The 24,535-nt window shown below is 33.7% G+C and overlaps 1 protein-coding gene across 3 annotated transcripts in view; it reads right to left on the reverse strand.

The window, feature by feature from the left end:
- Positions 1 to 24,535, reverse strand: part of LOC111053226 (uncharacterized protein C18B11.02c) — a 658,598-nt gene that overhangs the window by 222,552 nt on the left and 411,511 nt on the right. The window lies entirely within an intron of this gene.

Consider the following 24,535-nt stretch of genomic DNA (forward strand, 5'->3'; position numbering starts at 1 on the left):
CTCTTACCCGGTCAAAACAGTAAATATCGACATTAATCGACAGTAATCGGCTTGAGATAACAGTAAAAGTTGCGACATAAACGCCCTATACCATGCTCATATCTACTTATGCTATTGTTTCTCTATGATTGTATTGTTTCATCTATTCAATAAATAAATAATTAAATATTCTTCATCCAAATTAATGAATGATGTGCCGTATTTTCTCATATAATAATTTGATCTCATTAGTATTGAGAGGTACAAGCCGTGAAAAATGGTGAAGTATCTGCTGAGATAAATTATGAGAGGAATTTGAGAAATTATGAGATAAAAAACTGGAAATGTTTTGAGAAAACAGAAAAGTTTTTAATGAATGGAAAAATTAGGTGTAATAATGATGTTCAATGTCAAGAAATGGAACCTCATCCGTTTTAGAACAATGGAAAATAATCAGAGGAATTTATAAGAAGATAATTACTGATTTTAGTTAGTTTCAGGATTGAGTGATACTAGTTTAGCGGTTCTTGAATGGCACAATTCCTGAATAAGACTGGAAATAGATGAGTTAATTTGTGTTAAGCTCATGACTGAATTTGTTTTTTTCACGAAATGTTAATGTATGGTTCATACAGAGAATTCTATAGGAAAGATGAGAGTAATATTATTGCTAACAAATAACTCCACTGGGCTTGTGAAAATTAGTTGATAGGTTGAACTTTTCTGCCAGGAATAATGAGATACAGTTTTATTTGTAATATTTTTCTGATAAATTGATCTTCTCATGATTTATTGTTAGCGAAAATGAATATTAATAACCACTCGTATTAATCTTTAATTAATCTTCTCATGATAATATTATTGTTAGCAAGAGTCAATATTACCAACCACTCGTATTAATCTTTAATTAATCTTCTCATGATAATTATTGTTAGCAAGAGTGAATATTACTAACCACTCGTATTCTGACATTAAGTTATAATTACAGAATTTTCTTCCAGCATGAATTTCTCACAGAAAATACATATTTCGGATTGTGTAGGAGGAGCTTGACCCTATCAACTACAAACATTCATCAGTTCGATAGAACAGAGAACGCTGCTTAGGGTAATGATGTACTGTATCTGTATTCAGTAGCTTAACTCAATCAGAATACACCAGAGATGCTGATGAACGAGGAAGATAGAGCTAAGAGAGAGGGAGAGAGAGTGAGAGTGTGAAAGAGAGAGAGGAAGAAATGCTCCTTGACGAATGAACAGAAACAACTCCTACAGATTAATTTATGCTTCTGTGCGGAACGCACAATATGATCTGATGAAGATGCAAATAATAACAGAAATGAAAACTCCGACGGAAATATAATAGAGGGCTCCTCGAGTTTAATTTGAAACTCAATTTTTGTCGGATTCGTAATGCTCTCTGTAGAAGTGAATTTGCATGATAACAATAAATTTGTGTAGATGATTCGACCCTTGGGAAAGCTTTCCGAGAAGATGGATTGGATCGGTGTCTGCGTACAGCTCATTAAATAGGAGAGAGCTTGGCAAGTGAACTTTTGCAGCCAACTGACAGAGACAGAGAACGAAAAGCCCGTTGTACAACCCGCTAATTGTCTATCCCTCTTTGGAAAGCGTCCAATCATACGACCATCTTGTTTAGCCTGTGCATTATCACTGCATTATGAACTAAGCTAGAGTCATAAGTATGTCTCTGTGCTTCCCATCTTGAAGCCAAAACTTGAAAAGAGATTAATGAAAACACATTATTCAGACTATTCTAGCTGCATTCTGTAGGTACAAGTTAGTACTTGTCTTCTGATGTGCTGAATAGATTAATCGTTTAGTGTCTCTCTTATTAGCACAACTGAAAATAGAATGGAATGTGATGGTTTTATAGGACGGTGGAGAACACAAAATAGAGTGAATAACGTAACTTTCAAACCTAAAAAAGGCAGATTAGACGTCAGAGTACCCATGAAAAATGTTCAATTCCTGAATATAGACACATGTGAAGATTCCCAGTAATTTTAGCAGATGAATAAGGGCTAAGCGTCTTTTCAGGCATTTTGTTTGATAAAGAGATTCAATTGATTGATGATAAAGTTGAATTGCGTCATAAACATAGAAAATTTGATCTTCATCGAGTGCAATGTTTCACAAAATGTTTGGAGACAAAAGTCGCGTTGCCAATATGTACATAGAAATAATTCTCATTAATCATTCGTAAACAGTACAGGGGAAAATAATTTCACCATTGAAAATATTAATTTTCCCCCATGCAAACCCTATGATAGTAATTGGAATACTGTGTATGAAGTACAGTATCCTTTCCTGCTTAAATCAAACCTGTACTGTGGGCTACAACAGAAGAGCCACGACATGTCAATTGGAAAACTTTCTCATTTTCAATTGTTATCTTCTCATTTACATTTGACGATTTCTCAAATACAATTCACTTCTCTCAATTACATGTGATGACTTCCCAAATACAATTGACTAGTCTCATCTACATCTGACATTCTCTCAATTACAAGAGACTATTCTCAAATACAATTGATACTTTCTCAAATTAACTTGATACTTTCTCAAATAAAATTGGAAAAGGTGTAGATCGTTTATGGGTATAATAATTGTAAGAGAGGAAATTGCCTATTTTATAACCTATTTTATTGCCAATTTGTAAATTGCCTATTTTATATATAATAACTGGTATAATTGCAACCATAAGCTTTCAATTAAGCACATAAGTTCTATATATGAAAAAAGTTATGTACGATCCAAAAACCAAAAAATCATATTCAAGCAAAAAGGAGAATGTGAGAAAACTAATTAATTTCTCAACTAAATGATGACTCAGTATTGAATTCATAGTACTTGGTTGGGTTTTCAACAAGACATAATTCACTCAATAGCGACATAACCTTATACCAGTGATGAAAGAGCTAGTCTAACAGCGTCTTATAAGACAATTAGAATTAAGGCGATGCCTGGGGGTGTGTTTGCCATGCAGCAGCTATTACAGTAATGAGGCTATAAATATTAGATGTGTATCGTAAGGTGTACCATCATCAGGCGAGCTGACGTTATATACAGTACAATACTGCTATACACAGTACAATGCTATGGAGAAACACGGCACCGGAGAGCGACTAGACTTGCTACATAGATGATGGAACATTGGTAACCATTTACTGGCGAGGAATAGGTTTATAGGCCTACAAAATGCTCTAAATTGTTCTGCACAATCATGATGTAGGAACACTACACCTCTCCTGAGTGGAATGATTAGACTAGAATTCCAATTATAATTATCCAGAACTCTTCAGAGATTTGTTTCGAGATGAAATGCGGAGAACATTGTTGGCTAAATAACATGGTGATAAGAGAAAAAAGCATTAAAATAATAGAAATCAAATCAATTCTCGTTAACTTTGTTTTTCTATTGATGAGGTTGTAAGCGTCTAATATTACAAGATACGCCAATGTTGGACACCTACCCTTCGATTAGTATATCATCAAGCTATCAAAATGAAATGACATAATAAATGAACAAGTAAAATAAATTAATTCCATTCAATGAAGAGAGTTAGTTTGGGTAGGTTGCTTAAGGCTGTGCAAAGGCTAAAAATAAACTTTCTACTGGTGATATTTTTCAAAGTTTTTCGATATGTATATCATCAAGCTATAAAAATGGAAAAGTTTTCTCAGGGAAACATTTTTTCCAATCATTACCTTTCGAGATATGAGCGCCTAATGTTTAAATTTTTTGGACAGAACATTTCAAATTCGGTAAGAGATATCCATGAGATTTAGAGGATGAATTCTTCATCCTCTTTGATAATTTTGATTGAATAGAACAAAATTTTCTAAAAATATCAATTTCAGAGAAAGTTATTCAATTCACTAAAATGACCGAAAATAACTTTTAGTTGAGTTATTTTTGGTCATTTTTGGGTAATTGAATAATTTTCTCGAAAATTGATATTTTCAAAAGATTTTTGTTTTATTCAATCAACAATACCGTGAAGAATTTATCCTCTGAATCTCATTGATTGAACTTTTATCGAATTTGAAATGTTTTGTCCCAACAATTTCAACTTTAGGCGCTCATATCTCAAAACGTAATGATTGGAAAAAAATGTTTTCCTGATGAAACTTTTCTATTTTTATAGCTTGATGATATACATATCGAAAAACTTTGAAATAATATCACCAGTAGAGAGTTTATTTTCAGCCTTTGCACTGCCTTAAGCAAGCTACCCTAACTAACTCTCTTCATTGAATGGAATTAATTATTATACTTGTTCATTTATTATGACGTCTCTTGTGATCAGAAACCGTAATCTTGATTCTGGAAAAACGTAAAGGACTCACACAATTCTCGAAACTACAGACTATCAGAATCAAACGTTCGAAGGCAAGGTCAAGGATGAAAAACCTGCTTTAATAAGAAAATTCCCTGATTTGGAGGGAGAAGTTTCTGTGATGAAGAAAGGAGAGGTTGGCATGGAGCAAAGAAGAACCTAATCTAGTGTAATCTACGGAAAGGATTATTATGAAAAGAAGCAGAGAAAAACTTGGGAGTTGAGCTTATGAAATATTCGACCCACCTGCGGCGTTGCTAGAAGACAATAGGCTACCCTTACATTATTTCACTTAGCTTACTGTAACTTTGAAATAGAATAGAAAGTTTAGAATGAATCTGATGAAGCGATGAATGAAATTGAAAAGTAGTGTGATCTAGGCCTGGGTTTATTTCAAGGACGACTTGAAGTTATTGACAATCAGCAGGTAACCCGTGCGTACAGATAAACGCGCCGCGAACATGAGCAACTCACTTTAAATCAGCTGACTATATCTGTATTTTTACAGAAACGGTAAGATACAGATATAAAAAGCTTGTCATCAGCTGATTGAAAGTGAATTGCTCATGTTCGCGGCGCGTAAATCTGTACGCACCTTTAATCATCTCTTGTTCTGGAGTTATGATTTTTTTCATGATGTCATTCTAGCCGCTGAACCAAGTAACTATCATTGAAACTGAACTATATGTCTGCGTGCTGATAAATTTCATTTAAGAAACACCCAGTTTAATCTACAACTTCCGAAGGAACACAAGGACAAGCTACCCATCAATTTTCTGAAAATGGAAGCATAAAAAAAAGTCTAACCTACGTTTCGGATGATAAGATGGAATTTTGGAATGAAATTTTAAAGTTTACAACAGAAAAAGGGGATGAAACTGAAGAGCATGTTCAAGTACCATACAATAAATTCAATTCTCATCTAAACACGATTATATGTATGTATCCACTCATATATAATTGTGTAAAATAAACTTGTTTATTTTCCAATACTTAAATTTTGGCTTATGACTGTTTACTGCAAAAAGGTAACAAGTCCAATTAAAAAAAAATTTTAGTTGAGCTATTTTTGGGTAATTGAATAACTTTTTCAAAAATTATAATATAAAAGATTTTTGTTTTATTCAATCAACAATACCATGAAGAATTTATCCTCTGAATCTCATTGATTGAACTTTTATCGAATTTGAAATGATTTGTCCCAAAAATTTAAACTTAAGGCGCTCATATCTCAAAACGTAATGATCGGAAAAAAATGTTTTTCTGATAAAACTTTTCCATTTTTATAGCTTGATGATATACATATCGAAAAACTTTGAAAAATATCACCAGTAGAGAGTTTATTTTCAGCCTTTGCACTGCCTTAAGCAAGCTACCCTAACTAACTCTCTTCATTGGATGGAATGAATTTATTTTACTTGTTCTTATTATGACGTCTCTTGTGATCAGAAGCCGTAATCTTGATTCTGGAAGAACGTAAAGGACTCAGACAATTCTCGAAACTGCATACTATCAGAATCAAAAGTTCGAAGGCAAGGTCAAGGATAAAAACCTGCTTTAATAAGAAATTCCAATAATTTGGAGGGGAGAAGTTTCTGTGATGAAGGAGAGGTTGGCGTGGAGCAAAGAAGAACCTAATCTAGTGTAATCTACGGAAAGGATTATTATGAAAAGAAGCAGAGAAAAAACTTGGGAGTTGAGCTTATGAAATATTCGACCCACCTGCGGCGTTGCTAGAAGACAATAGGCTACCCCTAACATTATTTTACTTAGCTTACTGTAACTTGAAAAGAAAATGGAGAGTTTAGAATGAATCTGATGAAGCGATGAAAGAAATTGAAAAGTAGTGTGATCTAGGCCTGGGTTTATTTCAAGGACGACTTGAAGTTAGTGACAACTAGCAGGTAACCCGTGCTCCGAAAGGATCCCTTCAAAAACTTGACAAACTGAAATCTTGAAGAATTTGAAAAAGGCCTATAATTATCCTCGGTAAATTAAGAATCTATATGCAAAATTTCAACCCGTGTAACTTAAGGGTCCAGTCAAAAACTTGGCAAACTGGAATCTTGAAGAATTTGGAAAAGGCCTATAAACATCCTCGATGAATTTAAAATCAATATGCGAAATTTCAAATTAATCAGTCCAGCAGGTGAGACGTGATGATGCGTCATTAGTGGATTTCCTATCTCCTACATGTACAAGCCGATTCTTTCCTTCTTTATAAATATAGATGGAACAAATTGATTTACCTCTATATATTATTCTTATGTATGAGTTCTTGTAAGAGTATGTAGAACTGATTGTAGAGCAGATTGTGAATGATATTGTTTTGTTTTTTATGAGGAATAAAGAACTTTTTGAATTGAATTGAATATTACCATAGAGAAACAATAGTGTAAGTAGATATCCCATGGTATAGGGCGTTTATGACGCAACTTTTACTGTTATCTCAAGCCGATTATTGTCGATTTTTACTGTTTTGACCGGGTAAGAGAGTATGAACGGCACAATATGAGAGACTACCAGCATCATAAAGCTTCACGGGAAAGAACTACGTGGACTATCGGCTTGAGATAACAGTAAAAGAAGCGACATAAACGCCCTATACCATGGGATATCTATTTATGCTATTGTTTCTCTATGATATTACTGTAGATATAATTGAAGCCCACCTTCCTCTACTAATGAATTTATCGACTTTTGATAATGAACATAGTGTTAGTTAATGCTGATAATAGAAGATCTCATCCATTAAGAGAATCGTGTATTACTGTAATTGAATATTCTTCTAAAATGTTCATGAAAATCATTTGACCTAGATATTTACTGCTGTAAAACATATTGTTTGAACTTTGAAAAAACGATTTGGAAGATTTAAAAATGACATAGATCATACTTTTAATTTTTTGAAACTTGGAAGTATTCTTAGTAGACACCGCAGATACAATAGGAGGGACAGACATATTACATGGATCATATTGTCTCTTTTCCGTTTAGGGCCAATTGTAATTTAAATAGAAATAGAAATCTCATTTAATCACTTAAAATAATCACTAGTGATAAAATAGTTCAAAAAATGGTACTGAGATTTTTATTTCTATTTATACATAGATCATACTTTCAAGTTTATAGGAGGCCTATACAATAGGAGGCATAGATACAATAAATATAGACAGAAAATGATAATATAGACAGAATATAGACAATGAAACATGTTGTGGAGAGTACAGGTCTATTAATTTAACTGAGGTTTATTTTTGAGAAACCAAGAAGTTTGGTTTAATGAACGCTCCATTATCTCACATCATATGTCCAAACTAATTCAGTCTGTGTTCAACAAGCAGTATCATCCCCTTAGGCGATTCAGGAAGTTTGAATATTTATCAGCTCTCAATGATATTACTCAAATACTACGACAGGAGAATTGATAAGAGATTTTCCTCGAGTCTCTAACAAATCCGAAAAATTGCATGATGGTGGCTGACTGTGATAGATAATAGCCAGATGGTAATGGAGGCGCCGGCAAGCATACCTATATAGCGGATCCATCTGGCGCACTCCTATTGAAAGATAAATCGGTCTTACTTATCAGACGCTGGCGGGGTGTGAGTGTCTGTCCATATATACAGCTATCTGTTCTTTTATTGATCTACTGTTCAAAGGAACAGCCCAGCCAAGGATACCTCCACGTATTATTTGCATTTGAATAATGTAAGGTGGGAAGAGCTTGACAGCTTGATTTCCCTCGACAGCGAATAAGATGTCAAGATAACTGATATGATGCGACAAACCAGAAGCCACCAGCTGTACCGATTCAGAAGGCATCGCTCACCATTCGCCCTTCCCCCCAATACCACCTCAACCACCACCCATCAAGACATTTACGACGTCTACATTTGACATTGATACTCCCAAGTTAGGTTATCATGTAAAGCTATAAGACAAATGTCTGAAAAAGAACACGATACATACTACCTTGGAATATAAATATAGAAGGAAACAGATCATGATATCAGAAAAGCTATCATCATATCTCTTTTTTTTTAATAATACGAAAGTAAAGTGTCTAATTATTCAATAATGACATGATACTAGGAGAATAATAAAGATAATATAAGATATATTTATTTTTACAAGGCTGTTGCCTATGGTAACATTTACAAACAATGACAATATCCTATTATATTATTAAGCGAGCAATTTCTGTATATATTTTTATATTTATTTATGGTGATTTATGTCCAACGGATCTCGAAAACGGCTCTAAGGATTTTCACGAAATTTGGAACATAGTAGGTTTATTGACCGAGCGAAGTGAGCTCTAAGATTCATATCGACGGTTTGGCATTTCTCTTAATTTTTAAATGTTTATATGTTTTTATGTTGCGCATTTACGGCGAAACGCGGTAATAGATTTTCATGAAATTTGACAGGTATGTTCCATTTTGAATTGCGCGTCGACGTATATACAAGGTTTTTGGAAATTTTGCATTTCAAGGATAATATAAAAGGAGAAAGGAGCCTCCTTCATACGCCAATATTAGAGTAAAAATCAGACTATAGAATTATTCATCATAAATCAGCTGTCTAGTGGACTATAATACTACCCGTTCACAAACATCGAACATCTTGAAAATGAATCTTTCCATTAACGTTAGTAGACAGTTGACTATAATACTACCCTTTCAAAAACATCGAAAATCTTGAAAATTGTATCTTTCCATCAACGTTGTAGACAGTTGCAGCCAGACTTGATAACAGCGCTCACACTCACATTCCCGTCCGAGAAAGCTCTATGTTTATTTAGGATTTTTTCTAGACATTTTTAATTGATAAATTATTTATTAATTTTTGAGAAAACATAACAACAGGTCAATGTAACTCACTAAGCGTGAGGTCTACTGTTCACAGAACTACTAGTGATATAAAAATTCGATTGCACTAGGTCTCATCCTTGGGAAAACTCACTGAACGACATTAAAAGGATGATTCATCCTTGGAAAAACAGCTGAGATTTTCGTCGTCTGTGGATGATAAAGTAAGTGGGCGAGTGCGTCTGTGAAAAATCAAAATATCTCATCCCCGAAATTCATAAGCTGACGTATAGCCAGCTGTAGAATATAAACACGATCATTTTAAAGAATTGTGTTCTGTTTATCAATAAATGAAAATAACGAGCGAAGCTCGGTGCCCCGACATTGAATTCTATCAGATTAAACGGAACTTGTTCATCTGTTTAATCTAATAGAATTCATAAGGACGGCAAAATACCGTACGAACAAAAATCTATGAGTATGTGCGGGGCTTATGTCATCAACATTAAAATTAACTTTTTGAGTTATTTAGTTGATTTTTGGAAGGTATGAAGCATCCCAGCATGTTGTTGAATGTTTGTAAGCCCTGTTTATCCATTAGCAGAGAAGCGACACTTCCGTTATCTAAACAACGTCATTCATAGTTTACACTCAGTTTGCTTTCCAATGTCTTCCACTGAACGAGACAGTTGCTTCCTTTCCAAAATTCTCACTGTCACTCGGTCTTTGCGGCGGCTTTCTCTTGACATCACACGCTACTGTTCCACTCAAACTGACAATACATTATTCTAATACACTTTTTAAGGCCCGGTTGCACAAAAGCTGGTTGAATTTTAATCGTGGTTAATTCTACGAGAACCAATAAGAGAAGCCGTCTTTTCAAAAAACCTTCTCTGATTGGTTCTCGTGAAATTAATCACGGTTACAATTTAACCGGATTTGTGTGCAACCGGGCCAAATAGTAACAATTGATGAGGGCCTGAACTGGAAATAACTCACATTAAATCTCAACAATATTCTTCGAAATTGGAATCTGTTTCAAAAGTAAATTAATGAGAAATAGGTTTTACTGAAATGGGGTTTAGCAGAATTTCAACTCATTTGATCATAAACTTATGACTAGTAATGGTTTCATATTTTCCTTAGTAATTGGTTTCTGACGGTGTATCGAATTTCAATTATACAGAGTGTTTCAGAAGTAGTGTCGAACATTCTAGGGTATTGTTCCTGGATGATAGGAGACTACAAATGTCGTATTTAAAGTGTCCAAAACTCAGCGGTTACCCTTATAGATGCCATTTTGTTTTTTTCACTTAGGAATTTTTATCTCAAGAACAGAATGTTGTATTGATCTGAAATTTGACATGAATATTTATGCTATGAAGATTCAACTTTAAAAAATATGATATAAATTTCGATGTAAATTTAAAAAACGGCGGCCATTTTGATTTTTTGATAGCAAATCTCACGAAAACCGTTCACTTTACAAAAAATTTACAAGAGACAAAAAGTTAGCGAATTTTATCAATCGATAATTATATTTATCGAGTTTGATATTTTTAGAATCTATGGAGATCTAAATCATTACCGTTTTTCCGGTATGCAATCCACAAGTTGACATGTTTTTGAAGCGAACAAACGAACAAACACAACCCCACTCCTTCCTACATAGATTACAATGATCCATTTCAAAATCAAGTTGTTCCTCATTACAGAGCTTCTGAAAACACCACGCGTAAAAGTAGCCAAGCTGGACACGAGTAATAATTATTGTTACTATTTTGGGATACACCACTGTTACTGCTATTGAGCAACCACTGCATCAATTTGAGTGTTATTATTATTATTATTTATTTATTTATACGTGGATACAATAACAAATCATATAAATATGATTGGGAAGGAACAACAGGCTTGGCCAAAAACTATTCCATTCCCAAATTTTGATTACATGTCCAAAAAATAGGTAATGTTTCTTCTGTGAGAAATTCAAGCTCAACTTTCGTCCAAAAATAAATATGAGATGCAAATTTTAAATTTAGAAAAATTAAAACACCAAATTATAGTTAAATATTACACTTAATTATCACTGCACATTGTATTAATTGAGTTATTTTATGAATTTTGAAGCCAAAAATACACACAAATTCTCACTAAGAACAGCTGATGATCAGTGTTGCCAAAAATTAGATTTGATCCAACATAATTGACTTCTTATTAATCACCTACGGTTCCAGGTGCATTACAGTCAAATTGAACGTGAAATAATTGTATGTTGATTCGAAAGTGAATTAAGAAAAAAGCAATGTTTATATTACTCGACTGGAATTGAGTCGAGTTGAGTGGACCGTGCAGATGAGATCGTTGCCAGGTTGGCTGTACACCAGGATGGGATCGAGCCAAACGATTAAACAATCGACTCTTGCTCAAGTGACTTGTGTTTGAAAATTTAATTGTAAAGAAGAATAAATAAAGCTTTCTATAATGTATTTATCTTGAGTCCCTTTACTTGAGAGAATGTTTATATTACGGAACTTCCAATCTTTTAAGAAGTTTTCTAATCTGAAATCTGATTGGAATAGATTTGGCTTTCTGTCTATACTATGTCTATACTATAGAAAGAAAAATAAAAATTTTAGTACCGTTTTTGAAATATTTGAAATTTATTTATGGAAGGAGAAAAAATTTCATGGAAGGAAAAGGAGAAAAAAATTTAATCACAACATGTTTCGGACACTGATACCATTTAAATATTTCAAAAGGGGTACTAGGATTTTTATTTTTCTTTCTATTTCTATAAAAGTAACCCTATACAGAAAAGAGATATGTCTATACTATACACTATATACTGAATGATTGAATGAGAAGCATAATAATGTTATACAGAGTGAGTCATATATGTATGGGAACCCTTCAATAAATTGGAGACTGTTGTAGATATAATACCGTAACTTTCGGTATAAGTTATTGGTCAAATATTCTACCTTTTGACATACAACTGAATTTCAACTCCACATAAGGGGGTGACTTTGGGGTTGTAACTCGAACATTTCAAATGTAAACACCCATTGTGTGGTACATCATTTTAAAGGGCTTTTTGAAACAAGAAAGATGGCATCGATAAAAATGTTCTATAATACTAGTATCCAAAATGGCGGCTGATTGAAGTTTTAGTTTTTAAAGAAATGAGGGGTTGTAACTCAAATATTTTGAATGTCAACACCCATTGTGTGGTACCTCATTTCAAAGGCCTTCTCAAAACAAGAAAGATTACATCAATAAAAATTCTCTATGATACTTTTATCCAAAATGGCGGCTGATTAAAATTTATCAATGAATTATTTGAATGAAAAAGACTAAGAAATTGTCAAAAAACCACAGATTTATTGATACTTTTCTGTTATTACACCATTGTCAATCTCTGATAAACAGTTTATCAGAGATTAACAATAGTGTAATAACCGAAACCGGTCTTTCTAAGTATCAAAAAATCTGTAGATTTTTGACAATTCCTTAGTCTTTTTCATTCAATATGAATAATTACCACAATATGAACTTCTCAACTACACAGAAAGTGAAAAATAAATTATTTCTTTAAAAACTCAAACTTCAATCAGCCGCCATTTTGGATGAAAGTATCATAGAACATTTTTGTTGATGCCATCTCTCTTGTTTCAAAATGGCGTTTAAAATGATGTACCACACAATGGGGTGCTGTTTACATTAAAAATATTCGAGTTACAACCCCCTAGTCACCCCCTTATGAGGGTTTGAAATTCAGTTGTAAGTCAAAAGGTAGAGCATTTGACCAATAACTTATCCTGAAAGTCACAGTATTATACCTACAACAGTCTCCAATTTATTGAGGGGTTCCCATACATATGACTCACTATGTATAAGAGGAATACTGTACCGTATGTTTGAAGTGGATCCAAGTAATGGATTTTGGGCTTCAAATGGACATATATGTTTCCTATTCTCTTTATGGGATTTCAATATACTAGGGATTAAATAGTTTACTAAAGATTAAATAGTTTGAATATACCAAGGATTAAATAGTTTACTAAGGATTAAATAGTTTAAATATACTGATGATTAAATAGTTTAATGATTATTTCATAAATTGCATACATCATGAACCAATCATCATTTTTGGATATGTTCATCTGGCGTATCATTTGAATGTAGCGATCGAAATCGTCCAACGATCAACATTTTCATCAAGCAAAGCAAACAATTTCGTGTGGTCCATGTTTACTCAAACATTAACCCAATAATTGCACGTGCTTTCATTGCAGTTATAACTCAATGCTGATCTTGCACATCCCTATCACAGCAATGTAATCCCGAAAATGGAAATACTCAAACTAATACTGTAAATAAAAATACTGTCATATTGAGTTCACAAACTGTTCAGGAACTAGATTGGTACCAATTAATGAACGGTGAAACTGGATATGATGAAGTTTGTTAGAAGATGTACCAAGACATTATAGTTATTGAAAAAGTTTTGGGCAATAGCCTGTTTTTTCTTTTCAGATCATTGTATTGTTTGTGCTAACCTAAATAAATAAATAGTTCGTTATAGTTATCTACATTATAGTTATATCTCCTTATAGTATCTACATTATAGTTATAGAGACAAACTCGAATGCAATGTCAATAATTTTATTCTTCCACCATTAAAATTTTGATATTTTCTATAATATAATAGAGGAAAATCATATCATATCATATTATATTTATTATAATTATGATCTGTAATGACAATGGAATAAATAAATAAATGAATAAATAAAAAATCATCTAATAAATGTAGGGGATAGGAAGGAAATTCATGAAATGTCGCAACATCACGTCTGAATTACTGGACTGATTAACTTGTGATTTTGCATATTGATTCTTTATTTGCCGAGGATGGTTATAAGCCTATTTCAAATACTTCAAGATTTTATCAAATCAGTTTTCAGTTTATCAAGTTGTCAATTAAGACCCTTGCGGAAAACGGGTTACCTGGTAGTCAGTAACAATTTTTTTCGAAAATATCCTTTACAAATCAATCGGTATTTTTATGGTTATTCTATTCTCTTTCCTTGTTCCAGGGATGCCCACAGCATGTTTTGATGTCGCAAGTTGCGACATGAGGCTGAATTTTGGGGGGGATTTTTGGAAAAAACTGGGGAAAATGGGGGGATTTTTCAATATATACAGTTTTTAAGTACCTAAATGGATACCAAATTTTAAGAATTTGGGGGGGGATTTTGCGACATGGACCATTGGGGGGATGGACATCCCTGCCTTGTTCTAATACAATACTACGGAAAACCAATATGCAGGCAATCTAAACACAAAATGAAATTCTAAAATTGTATATCCTCATTGGATTTCCTGATCCTATTCAAGGTATCCTACTCAATGGATTTCCAGAGTTCTTCTACAAAGAACATTGATGAAGTGAGTGAACTGTCCAGAATTGTTTGGATCCGAACACTGGCTGCAAGTGGTCACTAGTAGATACGGACGAGAACAATGCCGGTTCCACAAAATATTATAGACCGGTAAGAAGCTGAATAGGAGCCAATATGCAGTATTCATTCACTGAGGAAAAATAACCTAAAATCGAACTGCCAAATAAGGGCATTCCATGTGAGTGCGGCTGTGAGTGAAGCAGCAACAACTCTTTTCGATTCGATTTACTTCGGATTGAAAACCTACAACACATTTAACAATGATAACCAATCAGGTTCGGCCCGTGGACAATTGCCCCAGCGCTGCGCCCAGGAAGCCATCAATTTAGGACCTAGTTCCCGCTGAGTGACTCCACCACATGAAGTGTTGGCAAATGAAAATATCGGTGGAAGAGGATTATTTTGTTCACTTGCCACGAGTGCACCGCAGAGATAAGTTTTTTATTTTGTATACAGGGCACCTAACTCAGTTTCGACAAAAGGTGTCTATGGTGCATGGAAATTTAATTAAAAAAACATTATCGCCACTCGTGTCGAACAGCGATTCGGAGGCGGTTACGGCGAGCAGTCAATCCCGCCGCCTCCAACAATTGAAGCCAAATTCAATTCATTCCAGATCGTCTTCGTATTACCAAAATGAATTCATTGTTTCGTGTTTCTCAGGTTAAACCACACAGTAATTGACTCAATTCAACAGATACTGTGGAACTAACAGCCAACAATAGATCCAATATTGAGTAAACAGGAAATAGAAATATAAATATAGAAATAAATTTATTAGCCGATAAATACATAAAAAATATCTGTGTTCTCATGAAAATGTCAAACCTTAATGAACATTGAAAAGAAAATAAGGCGATATGGAAGATGACTCAATCAGTGGATTAATGAACAGTAAATTTAAAATAAGGCGATGTTGAAGATGACTCAAATATTTCGCGCATATCCAGTGGAAAGTATCTCTAATGCAGTGTTGCACAAGAGCTCTCTAAACTCTACCAAGTATGGAACAAAAACATATGCTCCAATACACGATGATGTACGAATAATTTGCTAGTTTTGATCCAGTATTGTGGTTACAATTTTTAATTTTTGATCCATCCAGAGGTTTTTGATTGATTTGGATTCAGACTCAAGCTTGTGTTTCGATAATTCTTCAAAATTATATTTTTAATATGTGGATATTTCCTATTTTAGTTATATTAATGTGGAATATTTCTTCTATGTTTGGTTTTGAAGCGTCTAAATTTGAAAATCTACATTGATAAAATACTTGAGGACTGAACATTTTGTGAATTGAAGAACTCAAAGACCTTAAAGATGCATAGACTCACATGCAGCGCTAGTGTCGTACTTGGAATTGAAATCCGCCATTGAGGGAGCAACCCATAAGATTATTACATACCAATGCCATACAAATGAATAATATATAATATCTCGTGCTAAAATACCCCAATGGCGGCCTTCAATTTCAAGTAAGAGCTATCATTGGGAAGGTATAGGCATTGTGGGTCTATATCTCTTTAAAGTCTTTGGAAGAACTAAGAGACTTAACCTATTTCGGACTATGTGTTATCTAAATTTGGGAGAGGAATAGCACAAGGTTACCTTATTTTTCCTCTCCCTATCTACTCCCTACTTATTGTATAAATGATTGAATAAAGACTTCTTCTTCTTCAGGTACCTTCTCCATTATGGAGGTTGGCTACCATCATGGCAATTCTAACTTTGTTAACTGCTGCATGAAAGAGGTCCTGTGACGTGCAGTTGAATGCTTCCCTCACGTTTCTCAACCAAGACATTCTTAGTTGAGATTCTTCATCATTGAAGAATTGACATTCTTCATCCCACTGAACGCTTACCAACCAGTTTATCCTGTATTATGAGGTGCGAAATCACGTACTAAGGTCCTCTAATAATGTGCCCAAAGTATGTCAACTGGGACCCCATCAAACTGGGCTGGCAACAAAGTGGGCCGACGACAAACTGGGTTGGTTTTCCAGCCCGGTTTGTCGTTGCATGCGCCGTCAAACCCGCACTCTAAGGTATGCAGCCCAGTTTGACGGCGTGCAACTTTGGATCCGGCTGACAAAATCTGAGGAGTACCAGTTTGTCATTGCATGCACCGCCAAACTTGCACTCTAAAGAATGCATACCACTTTGCAACTTTGGCGGTAGCCCAGTTTGTCGTCAGTCCACTTTGTCATCGTCCCTGTTAACTCCTAAACTCAATAATCCAATATCCAAGAAGTTACCTAATGATAGTTGCAATATGATTCAAAATCAAATAAACTTCCAGATGGTAGAAATCATATTGTTGAGCAAAAGATCCCCCAGATACAAAATACATGAGATATTGCACTCAGACCCAGAAACATGAACGCGCATGCACATGTGTATTTGTGGTTGAGTGGTGTAGGAGCGGGCGGCATTGCTAAGCCATGTTCGCATTTGTGTAGGGGATTAGTAACACATCCAGATTAATTCGGTTGCATACATGCTCTGTACTCGAAGAAAGAGAGAGGGGAGAGGATGGCCGGCCCACCAACCTGAATTACTGTTATTTATTGCTGTTTAAATCGCGTTCTTAATGCCAACTCAATAAATATTCTCGGACACTAATAGAAAAATATGTATGCATATTCAGGCCTACTACGTCACAATAATTAATCCTACAAAGGACAATAAAAACACAACTACAAGCAGATTTTTCTTTCCAAAAGTACTGGGGGAGTATTTATGAATGTTTGGCTCCGCTGTACTGTGATAAAATTCTGGGTATGTTAGAATGTACTGTATCTAGAATATGTCGGATTTTAATGACAACTCACTTTTGAAAAACCTCAATCGCCTATTTCTAATTTCCTCTGTTCAGTATAATCCTTATTTTACAATATCTCCGAGATATCCTAATTCAAATGTACACTTTGGATATTGAAATTAATCATGATAGTAATTATGAGAAACTGGGGAATATTTCATAGTTGTGATCAATGTATTTTCCTCCATAAAGGCCGGCAAAAGCATGGCAAAAAGCCGGCTGTGCAAAGGCTAAAAATAAAATTTCTACTGGTAATATTTTTCAAAGTTTTTCGATTTGTATATCATCAAGCTATCAAAATGAAAAAGTTTTCTCGGAAAACATTTTTCCCGATTATTACTTTTTGAGATATGAGCGCCTAAAGTTTAAATTTTTTGGACAGAACATTTGAAATTCGGTAAGAGATAAATCCATGAGATTCAGAGGATAGATTCTTCATGGTATTGTTGATCTAGTAAAACAAAAATTTTCTGAAAATATCAATTTTTAAGATAGTTATTCAATTCACTAAAAATAACCAAAAATAACTTAAAGTTGAGTTATTTTTAGTAAATTGAATAACTTTTTCAAAAATTGATATGTTCAGAAAATTTTTGTTCTACTAGATCAACAATACCATGAAGAATCCATCCTCTCAATCTCATGGATTTATATCTTACCGAATTTTAAATGTTTTTTCACGAGTAGAAAGTTAATTTTTAGCCTTTGCACAGCCTTAAGTACAGATATAGGTTAGAAAACTAAGCCCATCAGCCACCACGTTTATGCTATCAATGTCTATGCTATCGAGCTATCCTCATGTGTTGGTCTCATGGTCTGATCCACATTGTCTTTTTTTCTTTAGGGTTACATTGAATATAAATACAAATAGAAATCCAAGTACCCTTTTTAAAATTATTTAGTCACAACCTGTTTCAGCAATATGATGCCATAATAATAAATTAATTCTCGCAAAAAGAAATCATAAACAATAATCGCAAAAAATGTAAAAAATGAAATAATATGTTGGCAATAGAAGTAAAAGTATATATTTGGGTTCAAAATTTTATAAAATAACTTGATTAATTCATTATGAAGTGATAATTAAGTGTTATATTTAAATATAGTTTGGTGTTTTAATTTCTCAAATTAAAATGTTCAGCTTATATATATTTTTAGTCGAAAATTGAACTTGAACGTTTTACAGAAGAAACATAACCTATTTTTTGGACATTGTATTAATTTATCAAAATTCAAAATGTTTAGCTCATATATATTTTTGGACGAAAATTGAACTTGAACGTTTTACAGAAGAAACATAACCTATTTTTTGGACATTTTATTAATTTATCAAAATTTGGGAATGGAATAGATTTGGGTCAAGCCTGTTCTTTCCTAATCATATTGATATGATTTGTGATTCTGTCCACGAATAAATAAATAAAAAGTAAAAATAAAATGTCTATATCATACAGTACCTATTTAAAAAAAAAAACAGCCTCTATTAAAATAAACATAGAAATTAACAGAAAATCCATTATCAAAAACATGATGTGACTAAATAATTTTAAAACTTAGATTTCTATTTTTATTCATATTCTGATCCACTTGTATGGAGGTGCCGTTCCAGACAAAGTCAGTTTGCATTATTTATCAATACATTCAATTATTTATTTATTCAATTATTCAGAATTACTCAACTCACAGAAAAATAAGCCCAAAACGGCTCCAATTCTAATTTATACAACAATCCACAAGAGGTTTATTATAACAAGAGGCTCAGTACACCTCATTCAAGCATCAATGCACCCTGCACCGCCTTCAATAATTCGACTTGACTCCCCTTTGGCGATGTCATGGAGAGGGTGTTAGTGAGTGAGAGAGTGGAGGTGTGGTCTCACCGACCCAGTGTTAGTGGTCAGTGATGACCTGCTGACAGTACAACCGCAGGGCGAAGCTCATAGTCTGGGGATTAGTGCTGCCAGATGATTGTTCCAATTTCCAATTATAGTTTGCCCCAATCCGGTGCATCAATGCGTGTCCCTTGTTCCATTCAGTGCTGATTGGGTAAACTTGGTGGCGCATTATCGTCAGATACTATACAAGATGAATGGATTATTAATATTTGAAGAACAGTGGCACATGAAATTGAATTCTAATATTGCCTGGATTTGATTTATTGAATTATTGCTACATTTATTCACAAGCAATCACTAAAACAGCCAAATCGGGGATGTATGTAAATTAATAATGTTTACTGCTCATGATTGGTTGAATTTCTTCTCATACCCTATCAGAAATAAGGAGTTTATCAGAGATTGACAATGGTGTAATAACCGAAACCGGTCTTTCTAATTATCAATAAATCAGTGGTTTTTTGACAATTTCTTAGTCTTTTCCATTCAATATCAGAAATTACTAGAATAGATCACCAGATTATATTTTTCCTCCACCTACTGTCTAAAGAGCCTACTTTACTCCCTGTAACATAATACTGAAGTGTCACTTTTTGGCTCTCGGTAGGAAAAAACAGAAAAACTCCCTAGAGCGTAAAAGTAACTCCATTCAAATAACATGGGAAGCATCTCTATTTTAAAAACTTACATTTGAAATAGGTTAGAAGGTCTAAGCTCAGATGAGGAAGCATTATAGAGTAGTCATCAAACCAACTGAATTCAATACCTCAACCAGACATTTGATCAATGTTTCATGCTAAAATTAAAACAAACTTCATATCAGTATACTATAAAAATGTATAAATATTTTGTTTTATATTCCATGTTATTCAAAATACAAACCAAATGATATTCCTCATTAACTAATCAAATTTGAAACGGGAACTTCATCATAGTGTTGTAGTCGAGTCGGCGGCCATTGTTGTTACAACTTTTGCCGACTGATAGCGCTGTCGACGGTGAACTGTGTGATTACAAGACAGCTGTTTAATTTTCAAGTTATGTTGTAACACATTTTACTGGTCACTTAAGTTTTTAAAAATTATTTTATTTGCAGTTTTTATAAAAATGTAGGTGGAGGAAAAATGTTGTGTACATCACGAGTGAAAATTTCAGGAAAATTGTTGCCCTCGCTTTCGCCTCGGGCTTCAAACTTTTTCCTCAGGAAGAAAAAACAGTACTTTTCACTCTAGATATACAAATAACTATTTCATTAGAACTACCTCTTGAATAAAAAAGAAGGGAATTTGGATTTTATTTTTATTTCTATCACCAGATTTGTTTGGAATTTATATGATTAGCGAATTGAGGGAATCTGTCGTATGAATTTTTACCGTTTGTATTTCGTTGAATTTATATCTTTAATCTGTACGAAGTGAGTAGAAGTGACTTGGAAGCTCTCTACTTTTCATCAAATTAGTTCATGAACAGGTGTTATCGAATGGGCATGTTAAACTGTCGGTCCCGGCTGAAGTATGACAGTCGTGAAGCCCATTGATGGCTTGAATTATATATTCAGGCGGTGGGACCTTACCGCAAGCGACTCCCCACCATCAAAAGCCATACGAATTCACTTTTTTATGAACAGGACATTGAAATACAGTGACTTGATGCAGGAAATTCTTTGGAATTATTGTCGAATTGCTCGATTTAACTTGATAAAATTAATTCACGTGGGCCTATCATAAAAGTATGAAAGCTGAGACCAACAAAAAAAACCCTGCTCTCTGATGACGTTTCAAGCTCAGGGTCTGGAGCATAGTGATATTTGAAAAATACACATGTATTTAGTCAAAATGTGAATGTTGAAGCTTTTTTAAGTTCCACACAAGGTACTAACTAGAAAATCTAATTTGATTGTAGATAGGTAGGTAGATAGCAAAGTTAGTAGACAGAAGGTTGGTCACTCATCTATAGTATTTTAGTTGAAATGCAATTGGAGTGGGGGAACTGCAGTCGTGACGTAGGCTGTAGTACAGAGTAGGCAGAATATCGCATTCTTGAGAATCATACGACGTATAGTCAAATTATATAACACAAACATTTTCTGACATGCAAGATTTCTGTTTCTGCTTTAAAATAATTATCAAAACATTTGAATAATACAAGTATTTTGCCATATAAAAGCAAAAACCCTACCTCCTAACCTTCCCTTTCAAATCCTCAAGGTTTCTTCATCTTCTAGGTCGTGTTTATATTTTGTAGTTTGGCTATACATCAGCTTGTGAATTTCAGGGATGAGATATTTTGATTCTCGTAGAACATGTGCTCGATACCAGCATAATGTTCAGTGCATTTATATGAATGAAATTCTTCGGATTTATTGGGATCGGTTTATCGGATTATTGCAATGCATTGGTTTATCAAGATTTTTTATGGGTTAATCAGAAATTATAATAGTATAACTTTGTCTACTAACGCTTTTCCAGCTTATTATCTTTTTCGTGTCACGTTTTTAGATTCTTGAAAAACTTTCAACTTAACTTTATTCATACAAGTTGAATGAACTTGAAGTATTTAACAACATCATTAGAATCAGTGATTCAATCGCTATAAGTATGGAGAATTTTTAAGTTCTAGGTCAATCTTGAGGGGATTAAACGACGATGTATTTGAAGATACAGTGAATAAACTGTATGCTCAGTGTGGTTAATCTATCACTTTTTTACTACACGTGACGTCACGCTGGCGTTTCCCCCACCACTTCGAATCTTTCACCTGTGAGTGATCAACCTTCTGTCTACTAACGTTGGGTAGATAGATCTATCGGGGAGTCCGGTATCACAAGGTGTCAAACTATCAAAGGATAAACCGAAAAACTTCAATAAATAACAACCAAACTCATTACTTCTAATTTGATTGTATGGAATGGGATATTTCTCCATAATTTAAAGTATATAAGACGTAAGAAACCTGTTCCTTCAACAATAACAAACAAAATTAGTTCAGCTGAAGATGTACCACGAAACCTGGTTCCGTAATGTGAATTAATTTTTGAACAAATAAAGTGGTATTGACTACATCAACGTCTCAAGCCCTGTTGCACAGAAGCTGGTTGAATTTTAACCGTGATTAATTTAACGAGAACCAACTAGAAAAGGTCTTTTTAATAAAACGGCTTCTCTGATTGGTTCTCGTGGAATTAATCACGATTAAAACTTAACCGGCTTTTGTGTAACCGGCACTTATTCTTTCAAATACTGGAAATCCATTTATCCAAAAAAGGACATTAGATAAAGCGTTGATGCTTTCACTGTGATGTGGACATATAAACATAAATCGCACTAACACGAAACATAAATCATATAAAGAGAAAATATCATCAAATGAAAACGACAAAAGTAAAAAGATAAGTTGAATATTTCATATTGTCAAAATGACAAACAAATGCCCCGTGGTGGATTTGCTCTATGTATTCTGTATGAGCTCTAAAACACCCAAATGGATGTCAAAAGTCTCAGAAATCACTTTAGCCTCATGCAATATTCATTCAGATTTGGCGCACACATAATTTAAAGCGCGATTCTATCCGTCCGACCCAATTTCAGCATTTCATTTTCGATTCTCTCATAAATGTGACTATCAGCATCAGCAGTGGTCTGCCATGATTGTTAGCTGGCAAATCGCCATCGGCTCCAGCAGAATAATTTGTACTTGTCTACCAATACATTACTGGATTTGGAGATTTTCTTCCAAGTTCACTACACAATAGTTTCTAGTGATTCTATTATACTGATTTTGAATTAAGATGCCAGACCATCAACCGTTCGATTCTTCCGCATAATATCAAGGTTGTAAGGATGGATGATAAAAACGCAATGGATTTTATCATTTTGAGTACATATCTACGAATAAACTGAAACTTGATTGATTCAATAATATTTAATCCGCAATAGTTATGCTTCTTCTACTGAATATAATTTCCCTCATCAGGAATAGAATAGAATAGAATAGGATGAAGTTTATTAAAGTTTAAAGTATATATACAATATACAATTGGAAACGTAAAAAATTAATAATAATATAATAATAATGATAATATTTATTCGACCAATCAACATACATTGTACAAAATGTAGGCCTATTACATTAACTCTTAACTGGTGTAGCAAACACCTTAGCATGCACAATATACATTGTATATCAAAGTCTTAATGAAACCCCCAAGGTAATCCTGTGTGGGGCCCTTCTTCATACTTTTATTCACAATAGAAAAAAAATGAAATGAAATGAGTAAAAAATCAAATGAAAATATAGTCATACTTGGATATTACACATAAATTTAAAAACTAAAATTTTGAAAAAAAAATTACTAGAGAAAAAGTATTGAACATAAAAAATATAAAATCATAAAGCAATTAAACAGATCAAACAAAAATTAAACAAAAATTAAATCAAGATCCAAACAAATAATCATGTCAATTCATTAAATTCTATTCGCTATAATAGAAATATTTCTCTCAAGTCCAATGTCAATTAGTTCGCTTCCACTCCTTTTTTCATCAAGGGCTAATATGGCGGTTAAAATGGCGAAAATGTTGTCAAAAACAGGTTTTTTTTCGCGATTTTCTCGAAAACGGCTCCAACGATTTTGATCAATCTTATACCTAGAATAGTCATTGATAAGCTTTATCAACTGCCACAAGTCCCATATCTGTAAAAATTTCAGGAGCTCCGCCCCATCTATGCAAAGTTTGATTTCAGATTTCCAATTATCAGGTCTCAGATATAATTAAAACGAAAAATTTCGAGTGGAAAAGATCGAGCATGGAAATTTCTTCAATTAATGTCCAGTAACATTTTCACCTAAAATTGAAAATAACCTTGAAATTTGAGAAAATGTAATTATTCAATTGCAAACTGTTGGCAACTGTTGATTCTATTAAATCATTCACTATGAAGAGATAGCAGATCTCGTGTGTCTCCAGCGTTATTGTCCTGCCACCAGCTGGCTCAGATCTTTGAATAGTAGACTTGAGATGTGCGTGAACACTAGGTGTTCAATTTTCATAACGGCTAGGAAAGTTGTGTGAGTGCGCCACACCAGATTTTTGGACAGGGTTTGGGTTAAAGATATATAATCAGACGAGAGGTAGTTATCTTATTTTCTCTCATAAGAGATTTCAAACATGACATCTGTATGACAATGCTTCATA

Source organism: Nilaparvata lugens, chromosome 3, assembly GCF_014356525.2.
Source record: "Nilaparvata lugens isolate BPH chromosome 3, ASM1435652v1, whole genome shotgun sequence".
NCBI classification, from domain to species: Eukaryota; Metazoa; Arthropoda; class Insecta; order Hemiptera; family Delphacidae; genus Nilaparvata; species Nilaparvata lugens.